The sequence below is a fragment of the Peromyscus californicus genome, unplaced genomic scaffold, assembly GCF_007827085.1.
Source record: "Peromyscus californicus insignis strain IS unplaced genomic scaffold, ASM782708v3 Scaffold_9__1_contigs__length_137607984, whole genome shotgun sequence".
NCBI lineage: Eukaryota > Metazoa > Chordata > Mammalia > Rodentia > Cricetidae > Peromyscus > Peromyscus californicus.
Window position 1 is genome coordinate 108,355,281 of NW_026294617.1, and position 13,154 is coordinate 108,368,434.

Sequence of the window (13,154 nt, forward strand, 5' to 3'; positions counted from 1 at the left end):
GAGCATTCTAGCTCCATATCCCACACTATGAATCTGTGCTATGCCGTGCTCTCAAGACGCATGGTGACTTTTAAAACATCCATATGTCCAATTACATATATACAACACATAGGGCAGAGATTGAAAGTCCTAGGACTGGGGAAATGCCACTGTAGGTAAAGTGCTTTCCATCAAAGCACGAGGACCTGGGTTTGGATTCCAAGCTCCCATGTGAAAAGCCAGATGTAGCAGCACCTACCTATAACCCCAGCACCATGGAGGCAATCTAGCTGAATCACTGAGGTCTAGGATCAATGAGACACCCTGACTCAAAAAATAGAATGGAGATCAATAGAGGAAGAGACCTGAAGTAGACCTCTGGCTTCCATATGAACATCACAGGCACACGCACATACATACATATGTGTGTATGTGTGTCTGGGTGTCACAGAGAGAGAGATGAAAAGCTCCACAGTTGAAATCAGTGATGTTCCATTTATCTTCTCACTTGGCAACATTTAGTGTTTGCTACAAGAAACACCTACTGTTGTATAACTGAAAAATGAAGACAATAGCTATGCTACTGCTAGAGTTTACTCAATGCAGAGAATGCTCAGAGCTGCCACACTAGCCAGCACATCCAGAAGAACATACTCTGGCAGCATAGGGAGGCATGCCGAAGTGTGCAAGTTCTAGGCTTGTTGGTTGCATACCTTCCCAGTGGGCCAGTAGGTCACCAGGCTCAGCCGTGTGACAGTACTCCCAGGGAGTTTTCCTGGGGTTACTTACAGGAGCAGAGATGATTCAAAGACACCTGGGTCGACAAAGCCACACCAGCATGGGCAGTGGTTCACAAAAACTAGAAACCTGAGGGGCAAATACACAGCCTACAGGCGTCCCATGGCTGGGTCTCTGTTTCTTCTAGGCAGCTTAGTTGATCTAAGTCTCTTCTAGGCAGCTCAGTTTGCCTGAGAGTGTCTCTCTGAAGTTCTCATGGTTTATATATGCTTGGGGAAGGAGGGGCCTGCTATGTCTAGTCAGTTTCAGGAACTTCCTGAAGTCTTTTGCTTGTTTAGTTTCTGTGTTATTTGAATGGGAATGGCCCCCATAGGCTCATATGTTTGAATAATTGGGTCCCAAATAGTGGAAGTGTTTGGGAAGGGAAGGTTTGGGAAGTGTGGCCCTGTTAGAAAAGATGTGGTCTTGTTGGAGTAGGTGTGTCACTGGGGGTGGGCTTTGAGGTTTCAAAAGTCCACAGCAAGCCCAGTCTCTCTTCTTCTCTTCTCTTCCCTTCCCTTCCTTTCCCTTCTCTTCTCCTCTCTTCTCTCTTGTCTCTTCTCTCCTCTCCTCTCCTTCTGTCCTTTCCCCTCCTCTCCTCTCCTTCCTTCCCTTCCTCTCTTCTCCCTCTCCCCTCCCCTTCCCTTCCTTCCTCTCCCTCTCCTTCTCTCTCTCTGCCTGCTGCCTGCAGATCAGGATGTAAAGAAGCTCTCAGCTCCAGCTACAGTGCTGTGTCTGTCTGCTTCCCACCATGATGAGCACGGAATAACCTCTGAGACTGCAAGGAAGCCCCCAGTTAAATGTTTTCTTTTGTAAGAGATGTCTTGGTCGTGGTGTCTCTTCATAGCAATTGAAGAGTGATGAAGACAGTCCCTGGGCTTAAAATAACTTCCCTTCAGGATGTGATGTCTCACCTCTCTTCAAACATCCTGTGTCTAAAGGAGCTTCCCTCCAAGAGGCAAGTACTACCTACACACCATGCTGTCCCCAAGGCGCAGAGTGGATCACAGAACACCTTCTACATGTGCTTTTACTCATTTTCAGACCTCAATTTTCTCAACCCAGCCAAACTGCATGATGGCTGACAACTGACTATGAATTTCAAGTGCATCATCTCTTGAGAAGTCAGAAAATAAGCTATGTAATAATTCTGTTTGGCCCTCACAGAATGCTGTCTGTGGTGGTGCCCTGGCTTTCTCCGTGTGCACCAGGCATATTGATTGTGTGATAAATAATCAGGACTGGGAAGGTGGGAGCTGCATGGATTCTTGGTGCAAACATCTGTATGTCCTCTCCAAGGTTCAGACAGGATGAATAAGAGGTACTCAGTTATTTAGTCTGCCAGAGGTTAAAACTAGAAAGAACAGACAAGGCCCAGTACTCCCTCACTGACCCATACCTCCTCAGAGGAGTGAGCTCTGGTAAACAGAAGGAGCCAGTACTTCAGTACTGGCCTGAGAACAACAGACATGTTCTATCCACTTTCACTATACTATTAGTGTATTTGAAGTATAAGGTCAAGTCCATTTCCTTACAGCTATCCCTATACCCCAAAGGTGATTCCACAACCCTGTGGAGTATGGCCCTTTCCCCAGTATGCTATATATGATTTTTAGTAAGATCAATCCAGTACATTTTCAAAAGACCATAGACCAGCTATTAAAATAGTCATTGTTAAAATTTAAATTGGCCAGGTCTATGATGGTACATGTCTTTAATCCCAGCACTTGGGAGGCAGAGGCAGGAAGGTCTCTGCGTGTCTGAGACCAGCCTGGTCTACATAGCCAATCACACAAGGAGAACCTGCCTCAAACACACACACACACACACACACACACACACACACACACACACACACACACACACATATCTTTAAATTACAGCTGGGTATACAACACATCTATAACGCCAGTTCTTGGGAGCCTGAAGAAGAAGGATCATGAGTTGAAGGCCAGGGTTGGCTACAGAGCATGACCCTGTTAAGAAAGGAAGGTAAGAAAAGCAGGCAAGCAGGCAGGCAGGCCACTCTGTAAAGAAATCATAGTAGGTGGCTGGAGAGATGGCTGATCAGCTAAGGGCACTGGCTGCTCTTCCAGAGGACCCGGGTTCAATTCCCAGCACCCACATGGCAGCTCACAACTGTCTGTAACTCCAGTTCCAGGGGATCCGACACCTTCACACAGACACACATGCAGGCAAAACACCAACGCACCTAAAATAGAGTATAATTTTAAAAAAGAAAGCAATTATAGTAGAAGTCAAAGCAGCACATCCTACCTGGCTTGCCCTCGACCTAACCAGGCTTCGAGGAAATGAAGGAAGAACAAACATAGACAAGCTGGAGTCGGGTGGACCATGTTCACTCTGCTGCAGCAGTATCGGCTACAGAAGAATTGGAACCTTGGCGCATTTACTGTGTGCAGCAGAGGGAGAGGAGTCAGCAGGTCTGGATAGAAGGTCTCTGTAGGTGAGTAGACTCAGGTGCAGTCATCCCAGCGGAAGAACTGCAGTTGCTAGTTTTTTGCTCACATTGATCAACTCCTACTTGGACCAGAGGAAGCCTTTGCTGTTCTCGTGGGTCTGAGGCATCTCAGTCCTCAACATGGCCGTGTCAACAGTACCTACATTCACTCAGGACATCATCAGTTCCCTACACATTCACTGTGGGCTTCCTTGGCTCCCCACACAAGAGTGGACCAGTAAGGTGACTGGCTCAGTGGTAAAGGGGCTTGCTGATCAAATCCGACAACCTGGGTTCAATGACCAGAACCCATGGAAAAGTGGAAGGAGCGAACCAGACCTACACATACCTGACCTCCACATACGCTGTGGCTCACACACGGTCTATGCCTCCCCACCCATATATAATAATAATAAACAAACATGAGGTTTTCCTGTAAATAAAATATGTGTTACTGTTGGAAGAGGGGAACAAAACAAAAACAAGGCGATGAGTACCCAGAAATTGCCACCACTTCCCCTCAAAGCCACATCTCATCGCTGCCTGTGTTCTTGGGGTTTTGTGTGACTGCTGCATCTCTCTGGTGTCCACTGGGCATCTTCTCTTCCTGACTTGACATTCTGTGATGTCTTGCGAAAAATCTGCCACAGAAGGAACATTGACACCATGCAACTTAAAAACAATAACAAAAAAACTACCAACCAAGGCAAGGCCTCCCCTCTCCTCACAGTTAGCCAGCACCTAAGCATTTGATAACATACCATCGTTTCCAAATTGTTGGATTTTTTTAACATAAATAGATGATTGCACATGTTTTAAAGTCTGCTTTATGGGTAAGAGAGAAATAGAAGTCACTGAAATCAGTAAGACACCTTTCCCATGCTTTCTAAACTGCCATTCATCTTGCCTCCTGTTCCTTGATAATCTCATCCTCCATTGTAACTGACTCCTAATTCCTTTTAACTTTCCTCTTTCAGGTATGTTCTGCCGCCAGCCACTTCAGTGCCCTGTGCCTTTCAAGCATGTTTAATGGGAAAGGTGAGGGTTTTCTACAACTAATTACTTAATGGGCAACAAAGCTCAGCTCTGGCAGGGAGCGCCCCCGACCCCCTTCCAGTGGTTGCTCTGCAGGTCCTTCCATCCCCATCCGCGTGTCAGAGGGAGAGCGGCATACTTAGGCATACTTGGTCTTTTAGTCACCCACCCAAAGATCAGGTTTCCTTAGATTCCTTGGGAATTTCAGAAGATTAACTTCTAGATAGGAAACTTCATAGGCTTGAGCAGGCTGAGAAAAGAAAAAAAAAATCATGTCGCCCTCCAGCAGTTCCAGCAAGGGATGAAATTTTAAGGCACATCATGTCTCACACCCATTTCTTAGTGCAAAATAAATCACTTGAACAGAGAGCAAGCCAATTTTTACTTTAAAAATGTTGTGTCCTAAGGCTGTCTTCTTGAACTTCAAAAGCACACTTCGTAATTACTCCACCTATCAAAGGAAACCCAGCATTTCACCTCCGATCTCCTTCGGTACTAGTTATCACTTTTAATTGTTAATAAACCACATGAATTTTAAACTGATTATTCTGTTTGGGAATTCAATGTTTTCAAACAGAATGTCCTGAATTATATAAATAAACTTATGTATGTAAAGGCTAGAGCTGTGTGATGGTTTGTTTTTTCTTCTTCTGGTTGGTTCATTTTCATTTTAGTTATTTCTATTATTCCAAAAACCCTAGACATTTAATGACATATTGTGTGTGTGTGAGAGGGGAAGAGGTCAAGATGTCTTTCTCTCTCCCTCTTTTTTTTTTGAGACAGAGTCCCTCACTGAATCTGAGTCAATATGGAGGCTAGACTTCAAGCTGCCCTTCAAGCCCCAGGGTCACCCCTTTCAAACCTCACCACTGTTAGAATTCCGGGTGCATGCCACCTCTATGCCGGCTTCTTATGTGGGCTCTGGGGCCTGAACTCAAGTCTTCACTCGTGCCCAGCCAGCCCTTTACAGACCGAGCCACCGCCCCAACCCTTATTTTTACAGGAATAGTTTTCTGAGAACGATGAAAGAAAGGTCAGGGGTCAACCTGGGTTTGTCCCAACACTGACACCATTGGTAAGTTGTCAGTCTTCTTGGGACTTGATGGGTTTTTGGTTTTCATTTGGTTTAGCTTGTGTGTTGAGGAAGTGGGAAGTTAATTTTTTTTAATTTTTATTTTATTTTATTTTTTGGCTAAACTCAGAGCTCTTTACCATGCTGTATAATTTTATTCAAGTCTGTTTAGAACTTTCATGTCCTTAACAACTGTCTTCCTCAACCTGGAGCTAACTGGAGAAGAGTTCTTTGTTCTCCGTACACTCCAGGTCCTCAATATGTCTGCTTGACGAAAGCATTCACTTGAAAACTGTATTTTCCCAGCCCAGACAATTTTCTCTCACGCTGACACACAGAATGTTCTAGAAACAGAAAGATACTTGGTTGTTTCCACTTTGGCCTGGAGCTTTGAGGTGAGATGCTGAGACACCGTCTCTCCACCCTCCCGCACCTGTGTGCTGACAGACCCTGAGGGTGCTCCCTCTCCTCTGCCCAGGCCAGTTCTGCAGTACCAGCCCCACATCCCAGCACAGCTGCCATACCTTCCTCTGCCTCCCACCCCTGTGAGCCTCCATTAAGGGTCTTCTGTGGTGCAGGCACACTTCCATATTCTAGATGTTTCCACCCTAACAATCCCAAACCATTGCAAGCAGTACAGTGTGAACCACAATCATTTTCACTTGACAGGAAAGTCAAACTGAGGTCAGGAGAGGTTGGTTTCCAAGCTCCCCTCAGCTGAAGAGTAACAACAGGCCAGCTCCTGGGACTGTGTACACAAGCACTACCACACTTCCCAGTCACTTACATGGCTGTCAACGCACTGGTCCACTGCATTTGCTGGACAGAGGGGCCACATCTTATCTCCTCTGTATTGCTCAGAGAGCTGGCCACAGGGACAGCAAGGTGGTCATTAATCACTTATGGAATGAATGAACAGATTCTTCCTAGTGCTTCTATCCCACGTGACTTGAGAGATGTGTCCTGCAAGCAGATGGCCTGTGGTGGTCTCCAAGCAAAAGCCCACAAAGCTGGTGGTCCTGGACTGTCTGTGGACAAAAGGCTAGAGCTGCCCACTCCTGACTTGAGTAAAGTGGTCAACATAATTGATCTTGGCAGCTGGGTAAACAGTGGCCAAGCACAACCTCCCCCAGAGACCAGTGGTCAGAAGGGGTCAGGGTGGTACTTGACATACCACACTTAAGAACTGAGGTTGGCTAAGCTAACCAGGTGGTTCCTGCGTTGCTAGTAAGTCTGAGAAGAAGGTTGATACCACACAGCTCAGGTCTTTAAACCCTCCACTAGCAAAATTATAAACCTTATCTTTTCCTCAAAAATTATTCAAACATTCAGCACATTTATAAAAATGACATAAAGAAACAGAAAGGACCTTAGAAGGAGGTGAGTGTGAAACCTGACGTTTTGTGTTTGCTGCGAATGAAGCAGAGAGTGAAGTGTGTGTATACAGCACTTTATCATGGACATCTGCAAAGATGGACCAGCACAGCAATCATGTCCACAGCTAACGTTTCAATGTCCAGGTTCTACCTCAGGGCCTTCAGGAAACTTGACCGGTCTTACTTGGTAGCCAGTGTGGTTGGAACTGAGGCTGAACTCTCCTGGGGACAGGAGCCGATTTTACAACCTGATGCCTGATTGGCCTTACGATTCGGCCATACCTAAGCCATCTCTCCCAAATAGATACTATAACTACCTATGGTCAAATACTCACTTGTTCCTTTACAGTTAAATATAGCAAGAGTAATAGAGCTTTGTGAGATTTGAGTTTGACTCTAGAACTAGTATTTAGGGGAATTTGCAGCCATCAACCTACATTCCAGGGAAAATTGCTGGCACATCAGCTAGACATAAATATCATATTCTCTCTAGTTATTATAGCCTCCTCCTAGTTCAGCGCTAGACACCAGCTCTCAGGGCTTTGGGGTTACAGTCAGAAACTCACTTTACACTCACATACCTATGCTGCTTGGGTTATTCTGAGACCTCTCAGGGAGGATGGCCGGGAGGAAGGGTGTCATCCCTGGGCAGAATGGGCAGCTCTCTGCCCCAGGACATGAGGGACTATGTAGAATGATGTCCTCAAATCCATAATCCCAATGCTGCCCCTTCCCATTATATTGGGACCGAAATGTGGCTCAGGGGCCTTCCGAAATGGGCACCTGAAAAACGCAAGCAGCAAGCCAAGGGGATTTCTAATGAGAAGGAGAGATTATACACAGACAGGGAATTTCTCCAACAGGTTGTCTGTCGTGGTGTGTGTGTGTGTGTGTGTGTGTGTGTGTGTGTGTGCGCGCGCACATGTGTTCGTATGTCATGCGTGCGTGCGTGCGTGCGTGTGTGCGTGTGTGTTACTGGCTACAGTGGCCTCTGACCTCTGCCCCTTGCCATCCCCGCTATTTTCAGCAGCCATCCCCGTTAATCCCACTGCCACCACTCTCTGCCTTGGGGCTGCTCCCCACAGGAACAGCCCTGAGGAAGGGGATGCAGACCCTGCCTTCTAGAAGTGTGCTTCTGAACCTCCCTGACATTGTCAGCGTCCACAGAAAGCCCCACTGCGGGACTCCGGTCAACACCGGGAGGAAACATAATGCCATCGACTTAGATGTGGGATTAGTGTTCACCAGACACACTAAGGAACAGAAATTCCTTGGCCTCCTGCTGGCTTATTGTGCGAGGGAGAAGTCCAGCAGATGCGCTAGCAATCTTGCTTGAACAATACAATAATCTAGCACTTTCTGTTTGGAGACAGAATTATCACTAATGGGATTTCGCCAGTGACACATACACAAATGCAAAAGCCTTTTCTGACCTTCATAATGTGGCCTGTTTCTGGCTGTGATAATGTACCAAGACGCACAGACATAGACACTTTCCTTTAGAAAACGCATCACAATTCCAGAAGGAAGGAAAAAAAAAAAAACCAACATCATTTGGAGACTATGTGGGTCCAGCTACTGGGCTGTGAAACCATCTATGACCGACAGATTGGATTAAAAAAATAAAAATTAAAAAAAATGTAAAAAGCTTGTGGAGGGATCAGGAAGTAAAGCAGAGAAATTTTAAAAGGAAAAACTTTTTTTGAAACATATTCAATTGTCTTCCTGGGGAAAAATTGACAAAACTGTGACAGCAGAGCAGGCAGCTCATTTCCTAGAACATGCTTTCATGATGTCCTAACCTTCATTTTGCAAGCAGAGACATCAAGGCCCAAGAAATTAAATGAGTCTCCAAAACTCACAGTACGAGCTAGTGGTTGGCCAAGAAAGCAAGCGAGGCCGGCAACAGGAAAAGGAGAAAAAGGAAGCAGCTTGAAGAGTCAGTCCAGGAGTGCTGGAAGTATGCACATCAGACACAGACACTGTGTCCACTCCACTGACTCCTAAGGACTCCCCATTGTCCTTCCCAATTTTCAGGCCTCTCCTACCCATCCTGGAAAAGGTACCATTGTACTGAACAAGGACGATGCTACCAGAGAGGGTGAGAAGATTGGTCCTCCGAAACCTACTTCCCACTTTGAATGGGCATAGTCACACAGCACAAGGGACAGCACTGGTTTATTATCTGTATGTAGATGTGCACACACACATTGCAAACAGACTTATTTTCTTAAAGCTTAAACAATAGAAATATATGACTGTTGATGGTTTTTGTTTGGTTGGTTGGTTTTTCAAGTTCCACAATCAAATCTTTGTTCAGAACATCTTCATCCTTCTGGCTGGGGACACAGGTCAGTGGTGAGGATATATGCAGTGCCCACCATCCTCAACAGAAAGTCAATAGCCGAAACCACCTCTTCAAGTTGTTTACAAAAATAAAGAGAAATTGGAGAGATGGCAGTCAACAAAGCTGAGTTGGGGAGGGGGGGGCTGTTTGCTTTTGTTTTTATAGAGTCTTGGGGATGGGGGTGTGTGGTTTTGTTTTCATAGGGATAGTGGCTTACACCGGTAATTCTACTGTAATTCCAGGAGCCGGAAGACTGAGGTAGGAATATTGCCTGAGTTCGAGCTACAGAGTGAGACCCTGTCTCTGAAGAAAAAAAAAATCAATATTATCACTTAAGAACTAGCTGCCCATTTACTATTGTCTGGTACCTGTAGCTTGAATTAACAGTTGGTCCTTGGTGTCAGTACTCAATAAGAAAGCCATAGCTGCCTGTAATGATCCTCAGGGCAGCTGAGGCCTTAAGGGAATCCCAAAGACTATTTGGATCCTAATGTATTCACTGTTGACTTATTTACAGACTTTACACACACACAGCCCCTTTGTGATGTTTAATAATTCATAAGAATAAGTTTTATCATGTAAATTAAGCCAGCCACCACTGCCATCCTTATCAAAGGTAGCTGCTAAACTGTGAATCTTTGCAAAAAAAAAAAAAAAGGGGGGGGGGTGCTCTGAGCTTGGGTGTGTAAACCAGTACCTATTCAGCAGGATACCATAACTGAACACAGCTGGGAAAGCAGCTAGCTGCAGCTTGAAAAAGCTACTCCATTCTCCAGCACATCGCTGGTGCAATTAACGAACCTGGTAGGCAATTAAAATTCAGGTCAGCACACAGCAACAATGGGGCCCTTTGATGTGAGGGCAGCTTTGGCCATTCTTGTATACTCATTAAACAGGTTAATCAACTTAGTGCAGGACATAGGAGAGGAGAAACCAAAAACTGTGTTTAATTACCACTACCCCAAGAGCTTCAGCAGGAAGCTCTGTCTACGCGTTGGACACCGCAGTGACTGGTTCGGTCGTCCTGGTGGAGGTGAAGGCGCCATTTCTGGAACTTTGTGCTTTTTAAAGCAAGGACATGTAGATAGTATGCAAATACTCTCCGTATTTTATTAGTCATTAAAATGCTACAACATAGATGATGGTATGTGTGTCTCTTTTCTTTCCTCCTGTGCATTTTTCTCTCTCGGTTCAGGTAACCAACTCTAGATCAGGTGTGTGCTGTCTGCTCTTTTCAATCTTGGCAGTGAGTGAAGGACGGTGACAGTGTGGTATTTCATGCTCACTGGATCCCTGTTCTCCTAATACACTTTCACAGGTCAAAACAGCATGCCTGGACATCAAGGATTAAAGATGTGGATTTAAATCTAACTCCCTCACCCACTGAGATCACTCATTTGAAAAGACAGAGAAACTGACCTGGAGGGTGTGGTTATGAGGGTATAGCCCCATGAGGTTGCAAGCCGCCACTGCCTGCGGTACTGGGGTCGTGACACAGTTCAATGGGAAGGATTCCACCATTTAGAACACTGTTAATCAGGCTGGCCATCTTCTTTCCCCAGAACCTTTTTCAGTATTTCTTCATACAAACCTATGTTCTTCTAACAAAGAAACTGAATGCACTCCATATAATTAATGTGAGGCTAAAGAATAAAAATCTTGGGGCTGGAGAGATGACTCAGAGGTTAAGAGCCCTTCCTGCTCTTGCAGAGGACCCCAGTTTGGTTCCCAGGACCCACTCAGAGATTTGCAAGCATCTGGAACTCCAGCATTAGAGAATCCGAAGTCCTCCACGAGCCTCCACCGGCACCTGCACACATGTGGCATACATTCACACAAGCACACACACACAGAGATAAATAGAAAATAAATCTACAGCCGGGCGGTGGTCGCGCTTGCCTTTAATCCCAGCACTTGGGAGGCAGAGCCAGGTGGATCTCTGTGAGTTCGAGGCCAGCCTGGTCTACAGAGCGAGATCCAGAAAGGCACCAAAACTACACAGAGATACCCTGTCTCAAAAAACTAACTAACTAACTAAATAACTAAATAAATAAATAAATAAATAAATATTCTTTAAAAAATTTTTTTTTTAAAAAAGAATAAACACCTCAAGTCTGTGGTTCCAGCTGCTGAGGAATTTGAAGCAGAGACGATACTAGCCCAAGAGTTCAAGACTATGCCAAGACCCTTAGAAACAAAACAAAGCATTCTCCACGGCTGCCTAACTCACAGAGTCTAGACAGCCTTAAGAGGGAGGCAGCATGAAGGGGTGTCACATATGCTCACACGCTCCTCCTTTGGGGTTCAGATATGACACAAAAGACCCTTTCTGTGGGCAGGGAGAGGTAGCATGGGTACACTCTTGGCTAAATATTCACAATTAGAATGGACAGTAACTAAGTTCAGCAGATATTGACACAAGCCTGATGACCTGATTTGATGGCCAGAATCCATTCGGTAGAAAGAGAGAATTTCCTTCTGCAAGTTGTCCTTCGGCATCCACGAACACACCAAGACATGTATGGTTGGTTTTATGTCACCTTGACACCCGTTAGTCATTTAGGAAGAGGGCCTCTCAATTGAAACAATGCCTTTACCAGATTCACCTATGGGCAAGCCTGTGGTATGTATTCTTGATTGATAATTGATGTTGGCGGGCCCAACACATTTTGGGTATTGCCGGCCCTAGACTGGTGGTCCTGGGTTCTATAAGAAAGCAGGCTGAGTAAGCCACGAGGATCAAGCTAGTAAGCAGCACTCCTCCATGGCTTCTGCTTCAGTTCCTGTCTCCAGGTTTCTGCCCTGCTTGACTTCTTGTCCTCACTTCTCTCAGTGATGGACTGTTACATGGAAGTACAGGATGAAATAAACCCTTCCCCAAGTTGCTTTTTGGTCACGGTGTTTATCATAGCAATAGAAACCTTAAAGAAGACAGCCCCTCCCCAGCCCAGTAAACAAATAAATGTAACTTAAAAATCTTTTTAGAAATAGAAAGGAAACCAAACAACTCTTGAATATTCATTAAGAAAGTGTACTAGATTCCTTGACCATTATAAGTACTCAACCTTTAATAGGAAATTTAAACATCACCTACACACACACACACACACACACACACACACACACACACACACACACAGTTTAAAGAACATCATGGATGAAGGAGCCAGAAAGGCCACAAGACGTGGGGGCTGAAGAGATAACTCAGTAGGTAAGAGCACCACCTCCTATTCCAGAAAGCCCAAGTTCCACTCCCAGCCCCCACAAGGCATCCCACAACCATCTGTAACTCCAGTTCCAGGGGATCTGACGCCTCCTTCTGCCCTCACTGGGTACCAGTCGTACACGTGGTACACAGACACATGTGCAAACACCCATGTGCATAAAATAAAATTTAAAAAGGAAGAAAAATAAGTTAGAGCCGGAGGATAGGGAGGAGTGCTGTTCAATGCTGACACAGTGTGGCCATCGCACTCAGGAATCCACTACAGCTCTGGTTATCTACACAAGACTGAGATGATCAAATCACCAAGATGAGTCAGCCTTCTGGTAGACAGCCAGCACTCGGTGGACACAGTGGCCTATAAGGAAAGAAAATGGGAGAGGGCCATGGTAGGAAGAGCACCTGTTAGAGGGGTCCTGTGGGTGTTGGAAGGGAAGTTTGAGATACATTTTATATGTATGTATGATAGTGTCAAAGAATCAAAGACTTTTCCCTTTTTTAAATTTTTTTTTAATTTGTGTGCATGGTGTTTTGCCTGATTGTATATCTGTAGGAGAATGTCGGGTACCCTGGAACTGTAGTTGTGAACTGCCATGTGGGTACTGGGAATTGAACCCAGGTCCTCTGGCTCTTAACCACTGAGCCATCTCTCCAGGCCCAAATGAAAGATTTTGAAAAAAGTAAATGCATCTGATTCTTGGTCACAGTAGCTATGCAAGCACCAAGCTGTTGCTCTGAAGAGAAGCATGGGTTACGTTCTTCCAGGCTTCTGGTGACCGCGGTCCCATCAACCCATCAAATCTCAGTCTCGCATGCACTTCGGTTTCAAGTCACCTTGTTTAATACAGATTGTTGACCAGTGACCATCGACTTCATGGCCAACG